This window comes from Lolium rigidum, chromosome 5 (genome assembly GCF_022539505.1).
Source record: "Lolium rigidum isolate FL_2022 chromosome 5, APGP_CSIRO_Lrig_0.1, whole genome shotgun sequence".
NCBI lineage: Eukaryota > Viridiplantae > Streptophyta > Magnoliopsida > Poales > Poaceae > Lolium > Lolium rigidum.
Window position 1 is genome coordinate 74,949,436 of NC_061512.1, and position 6,616 is coordinate 74,956,051.

The 6,616-nt window shown below is 44.1% G+C and overlaps 1 long non-coding RNA gene across 1 annotated transcript; it reads left to right on the plus strand.

The window, feature by feature from the left end:
• The first annotated feature begins 2,185 nt into the window (after positions 1 to 2,185).
• LOC124654936 lies at positions 2,186 to 4,097 on the plus strand. Its single transcript, XR_006988516.1, has 3 exons — positions 2,186 to 2,837; positions 2,909 to 2,962; positions 3,956 to 4,097. It is a non-coding gene; the product is annotated as an uncharacterized LOC124654936 (long non-coding RNA).
• The last annotated feature ends 2,519 nt before the right edge of the window (positions 4,098 to 6,616 follow it).

A 6,616-nucleotide genomic window follows, 5' to 3' on the forward strand; every position in this document is an offset into this window, starting at 1 on the left:
TAGCCCAAGTTAGCAGATTAGGGTTTCGCAATTCTCTTATAAATACAAGTTGTAATAGACCATATCGATGAAGCAATAAACAGATCTTATAGATCGTTATTGCCGACTCCTTGAGGAGTCGGTCTTCCCTGCCCATGCCGCCTTCCTCTCCCTCGTCTAGCACACTTCCACCCCTACAATCTACGTAACCGGCCTGGTAGGATCTCAGATCCTATCAATTTGGTATCAGAGCCATCTACGATCATGTCTTCGGGCCAGATCACCGCCACCACCGCCGCCGCCTCCGAGACGCCGCCGGCCTCCTCCGCCGCGCAGCTGCCGCCGCCCTCCACGGGCGTCGCGGCGCCCCTGGCAGATGTCGCGAGCGCCGCCCCCTCCTCTCGCGAGCAAGAGCTCTCGACGGCCATCCGCGACCTCGCCACCGCCGTCCAAGGCATCCGCCTGTACCTGATCGGCACTCAGGGGATGACCCCGCCGCCGCTGCCGCCGGCCCTCAACGCCTACTCGGCCGCGCCGGCGTTTCCGCCCGTCCAGGGCGTGCCCGCCCCGCCTCCGGCCTCGCCGCCCCCACTGCCGTGGTCGTCGTGGCAGCCGGCCCCCAGCGCCGGGCCCGCCTCACTGCCCCAGGGCGTCCCCATCCAGCGGGTGTCGTTTCCGCCGTCGCCCTCGCGGCTCCCGGCGTGGGTGACCGCGACGGAGCCCCCGCCCGTCTACTCGTCCGCATCGGCGCCTCCTCCCGTCTACACGACCGCCGGGGACCCTCCGAGGCCCTCCTTTCCGGAGCCGGCATACTCGCGCTTGGCGGAGCCTTCCGCTGGACGCGCGGAGTACCAGGGCGCTGCCGGCCCAACCCCCCCACGCTACGCCAAGCTCGACTTCGCCACGTACGACGGCGTCGAGGACCCCCTCAACTGGCTCAACCAATGCGAGCAGTTCTTCCGAGGGCAGCGCACCCTCGCCTCGGACCGGACTTGGCTCGCCTCGTACCACCTCCGCGGCGCCGCCCAGACATGGTATTACTCCCTCGAGCAGGATGAGGGCGGCATGCCCCCATGGGACCGCTTCCGCGAGCTCGCCTTCTACGCTTCGGTCCCCCGATTCGCGGCGGTCGCTTGGCGGAACTCGGGCGTTTGGCCTTCACCACCACGGTGCAGGACTTCGCCGACCGCTTCCGAGCCCTCGCATGCCATGCGCCCGGGGTGACGGGGCAGCAGCGCGCCGAGCTCTTCATTGGCGGACTGCCGGACCACATTCGCGTCGACGTGGAGATGCGGGATCCCCAGGACCTGCAGTCGGCCATGTACTACGCTCGCGCCTTCGAGCAGCGCGCGTGGTCCATGCAGCAGGCCTTCCCGGCCAGCGACGTTCGGCCAGCCGACCGCCCTCCCCCGACACCACCAGGCCAGGCGCTCACGGCCGTGACTCATGCGGGGTACTCCGATCCAGCTCCGACGCGGCCTTTCCGTCGGCTGACCACGGCCGAACAGCTCGAGCGCCGTCGTAAAGGGTTATGCTTCAACTGCGACGAGCTCTATGTACCGGGCCACGTTTGTCCACGCCTGTTCTACTTGGAGACCGTAGACGACATTGCGGCTGATGTCGTCGCAGCCTGGGCTGGCCGACGCGGCCGTCTCCCGAGCCGACACCGTTCCGGGATGAGTTCCACCAGCAGTTTCCAGCTATCCAGCTCGAGGACGAGCTGTTTGAGAAGGCGGGGAGAGATGTTATGACCGGCCTGGTGGCCCAACCGGCCAGGCCTATGTTAGGGGCTTAGCCCAAGTTAGCAGATTAGGGTTTCGCAATTCTCTTATAAATACAAGTTGTAATAGACCATATCGATGAAGCAATAAACAGATCTTATAGATCGTTATTGCCGACTCCTTGAGGAGTCGGTCTTCCCTGCCCATGCCGCCTTCCTCTCCCTCGTCTAGCACACTTCCACCCCTACAATCTACGTAACCGGCCTGGTAGGATCTCAGATCCTATCACTTATTTACTTGATTCTGACATTCAAAATGGTTTCCCTGTAAACTCAATGATTTTGTGGAACATGTGTGCAGTTTATGTTCTGTGATACATACAACTACTGATCAGTTTTGTTTCCATGAACTACAAACATAGGAAGATTGAGCATCATGTATTTTTACATTTACCTTTTCTTACTGAGCTAGGTTACCCATATCAAACAAGTCAGAACTATTCATTTACTTGTTTGTGTGACTAATGTTCCATTGCTATGAATGCTAACTATTTTAGTTGTTGTGCTAACCTGACCTAATGGCAACATATTTTGTTTGCACTATGTGCATATATCGACTCTTTTCATGCACCTCCTACCCAGTTTATGATATTTGCACCTATTATGAATTTCACATATCTTCTAACTTTACTCTCTACAATGAAAACTCTATAAATTCCGCAACGATGTATAGTATCATCACATATGTTCTTCTATTCAAACAAAGAAAATGCTTATTCACATAGATAGATTTGCATAAGTGCGTAACCAAAGTCATTTCTAATATTGGATTAACTCGAAGCCCAACACTTCTTTTGATTCAAACTGGGATTGCTGATCAGGCAAGGAAAAGTGATCATCATAACTATGGTATTAGTGTGATGGCAAGGAAAAGTGATCATCATATTTTCTCGGTGCATAGCCATACATCACAGTTTCACCCGCCTCTATCTGGTCATCATGGCCACAAGACACTGTAGTTGTGGCCAGCAGACCTGGTCTAGCCGGTCTCGGCGCCCTCGCCCATATTGTTCTCGCTTTCTCCTACTATCCCTTACCTTCATCAGTCAACCAACTCCATGTAGCCAAGGCATTAGTGGTATGTTCTTGTACTAAGCATGCGTATCTTTTTAACCGAGCCTATATATATTACATTTCTATTCTCTGCAGCCCTGGGAGGCGGGGAGACCTTGGTAGTGATTACCAGTATGTTCACGAGATAAGGTACGGACCTGAAGAACATTCTTCTTAACTTTTAACATGATTAATTATATGGTTGCCCTATCATTAATCATAGTATTTTGAGTCATAATCAATTCATCTCAAGCAACATATCCTCCATCATTCTCAAGCAAGAACTATTGGAATTCCATAGATCTGCAATACCTCTATATATTTGAAGACAGTAAGACATAGAGTGCAATCTTCATTTGCGGTGAAATACATTGTTTTTGTGCATACCATAACATGATTTTAGTTCATCCAGAAGGATCTTAGCTGGTTCTAAACCCCCAAAGCAAAGTACAAATGTTTGGAGTCATGTAGTTGATTACTTACATGAGCATTTGTCGGTCGTCTTTTTCCCGTTAACTTTTCGTAAGAAAATTGTGTTTTCCATCTTTCTGGTTTTAATGGAACATATGTAGGTCACCCACGCGCTATTTGGACAGATTTATATTCTTTGTTATATGCTCACATGACTTGAGCCTTTAAACCTTTAAAAAAATTGAATTAGCTAATGCCGCCGGGTGATTATCTGATGAGTACAGAAGAAGAACAGGAATTAGCCTGTAGAAAAAGCCTGGCCTCTAGAATTGCAGAAGACTTTTTTCCAAAAAAAAACCTAATGTTATTATAAATATTACCACATATGTTTAGATAGCCATATGTTGCTAAGGTTCTTGGCTCCTGTGTTACACTGTTGTACTTTATCTTGGATATTTCATTTAGTCCATCTGCCCCGAAATTGTGAATTGGTGATATACTTATCGTTTATTTTAATTGAATGGGAATGTGTGAGTCATATAAGAGGATTGATGTGCATGTGCTCCTAGAATAGGTGATATAAACATGTATTGTTAAATTTTGGAATCGATTATCATTGTGAGCGCTGTTCGAAATTAAGAAGAGTATTACTATATGAGACCTTATTCTACAACATGTTCATTTAATTTTGGTTAAAATTTATTAACTACGCGTAATGTTTATCTACTTCAGGAATTTCTCCGTTGATGTGCACAAAAAGTGTTCCCGGCATCTGAGAGTTACTTCTATATTCTTCAAACTTGCAGCATGAATGGAATCAACTATAGAAATTGGATGGAGGATCTGTCAGCTATTGAAGCTCCCTGTCTCTTCACAAAAAAATGTCTTGGTGCCATGAAAGCAGAGGGAGAATTAAGGATACGTATTTATGAAGTGATCCAACATGCTAATGTAATTAGTGATTGCTTAGACAGAGAAAGATCTATTTACATCTTTACTGTTTGACAACAGAGTAAGTGCTTATTTACTTGTACTTATGAATCAAATGCCCCTCCAGTTATTCATCTACACGGTTGATGCATTCATTACTTATATTTACTACTTCGGCTAGGTGTTTCGGAAACTTTTGTTTATAGTCTAATGGTGTTGCTGATAATGGCGAGTGATCGGTACATCCATGCAAAAACCAGGTTTTGTGAGTATTTTAGCGGTTGCATACTAACAGGCTTGGTTGTTTGTAGAGACTTGAGCATAATTGTTCCATCATTTGTATATAATTAATCTGTGAAGTGAGAGTAGCAGGAGTAGCAACATAAGTAACAATGTTAAGATATAATTTGATTAGTTGATTCACCTGAATTTCATGTGACATAATTGGCACCATATTTCAATAGGATTTAACAGTTTATAGAACATTCTTTTGCTCTTGTTTTCATATAATTGAATTTCCATTTTTTCCGATAGTTTGGGACATTTTGTGTGTCATGCGTCTAAATAAATTTATATTAATGGGAACGTGCATTGCACGTGCAACTTTACTAGTTGAATTAAAGTTGCGTACATATCTGAGGATCACGCACGTAAATTGGCAGATTTTTTTGATTTTTCTACAGAGACTACTGCTCAAATTCGTGACAGCAAGAAATCTGTTCCTGCGCAGTAATCCAAATCTAGTATTGGCTTTACTATCAAAGACTTTACTTGGCACAAAAATGCAATAAAATAAAGATAAGGAGAGGTTGCTACAGTAGTAAACAACTTCCAAGACTCAAATATAAAATAAAGTGCAGAAGTAAAATAATGGGTTGTCTCCCATAAGCGCTTTTCTTTAACGCCTTTCAGCTAGGCGCAGAAAGTGTGTATCAAGTATTGTCGAGAGATGAAGCATCAACATCATAATTTGTTCTAATAATAGAATCATAAGGTAACTTCATTCTCTTTCTGGGGAAGTGTTCCATACCTTTCTTGAGAGGAAATTGATATTTAATATTACCTTCCTTCATATCAATGGTGTCACCAACAGTTCGAAGAAAAGGTCTTCCCAATATAATGGGACAAGATGCATTGCATTCAATATCCAAGACAACAAAATCAATGGGGACAAGGTTATTGTTAACCATAATACGAACATTATCAATCCTCCCCAAAGGTTTCTTTATAGCATTATCAACAATATTAACATCCAAATAACAATTCTTCAATGGTGGCAAGTCAAGCATATCATAAATTTTCTTAGACATAACAGAAATACTTGCACCAAGATCACATAAAGCATTACAATCAAAATCATTGACCATCATCTTAATGATGGGCTCCCAACCATCTTCTAACTTTCTAGGAATAGAAGTTTCAAGTTTTAGTTTCTCCTCTCTAGCTTTTATGAGAGCATTTGTAATATGTTTTGTAAAGGCCAAATTTATAGCACTAGCATTGGGACTTTTAGCAAGCTTTTGTAAGAACTTTATAACTTCAGAGATGTGACAATCATCAAAGTCTAAACCATTATGATCTACAGCAATGGGATCATTATCCCCAATATTTTGAAAAATTTCAGCGAGTTTTATCAATTTCAGCGGTTTTAGCGAGTTTCGGACAATTTTGCACGTTTTGCACTACGAGTAGTAACATTGCCAACACCAATTATTTTACCATTGATAGTAGGAGGTGTAGCAACATGTGAATCATTAACATTACTAGTGGTGGTAATAGTCCAAACTTTAGCTACATTATTCTCTTTAGCAAGTTTTTCATTTTCTTCTCTTTCCCACCTAGCATGCAATTCGGCCATCAATCTAATATTCTCATTAATTCAAACTTGGATGGCATTTGCTGTAGTAACAATCTTATTATCAAGATCCTTATTAGGCATAACTTTCAATTTTAAAAGATCAACATCAGAGGCAAGACTATCAACCTTAGAAGCAAGAATATCAATTTTATCGAGCTTTTCCTCAACAGATTTGTTAAAAGCAGTTTGTGTACTAATAAATTATTTAAGCATAGCTTCAAGACCAGGGGGTACACTCCTATTATTGTTGTAAGAACTCCCATAAGAATTACCATAACTATTACCATTAGCAGCAGGATATGGCCTATAGTTGTTACCAGAATTATTCCTATAAGCATTTTTGTTGAAATTATTATTTTTGATGAAGTTCACATCAACATGTTCTTCTTGGGCAACCAATGAAGCTAAAGGAACATTATTAGGATCAACATTAGATCTAACATTCACAAGCATAGACATAATAGCATCAATCTTATCACTCAAGGAGGAGGTTTCTTCAACAGAATTTACCTTCTTACCTTGTGGAGCTCTTTCCGTGTGCCATTCAGAGTAATTTGTCATTATATCATCAAGAAGCTTTGTTGCTGCCCCCAAAGTGATGGACA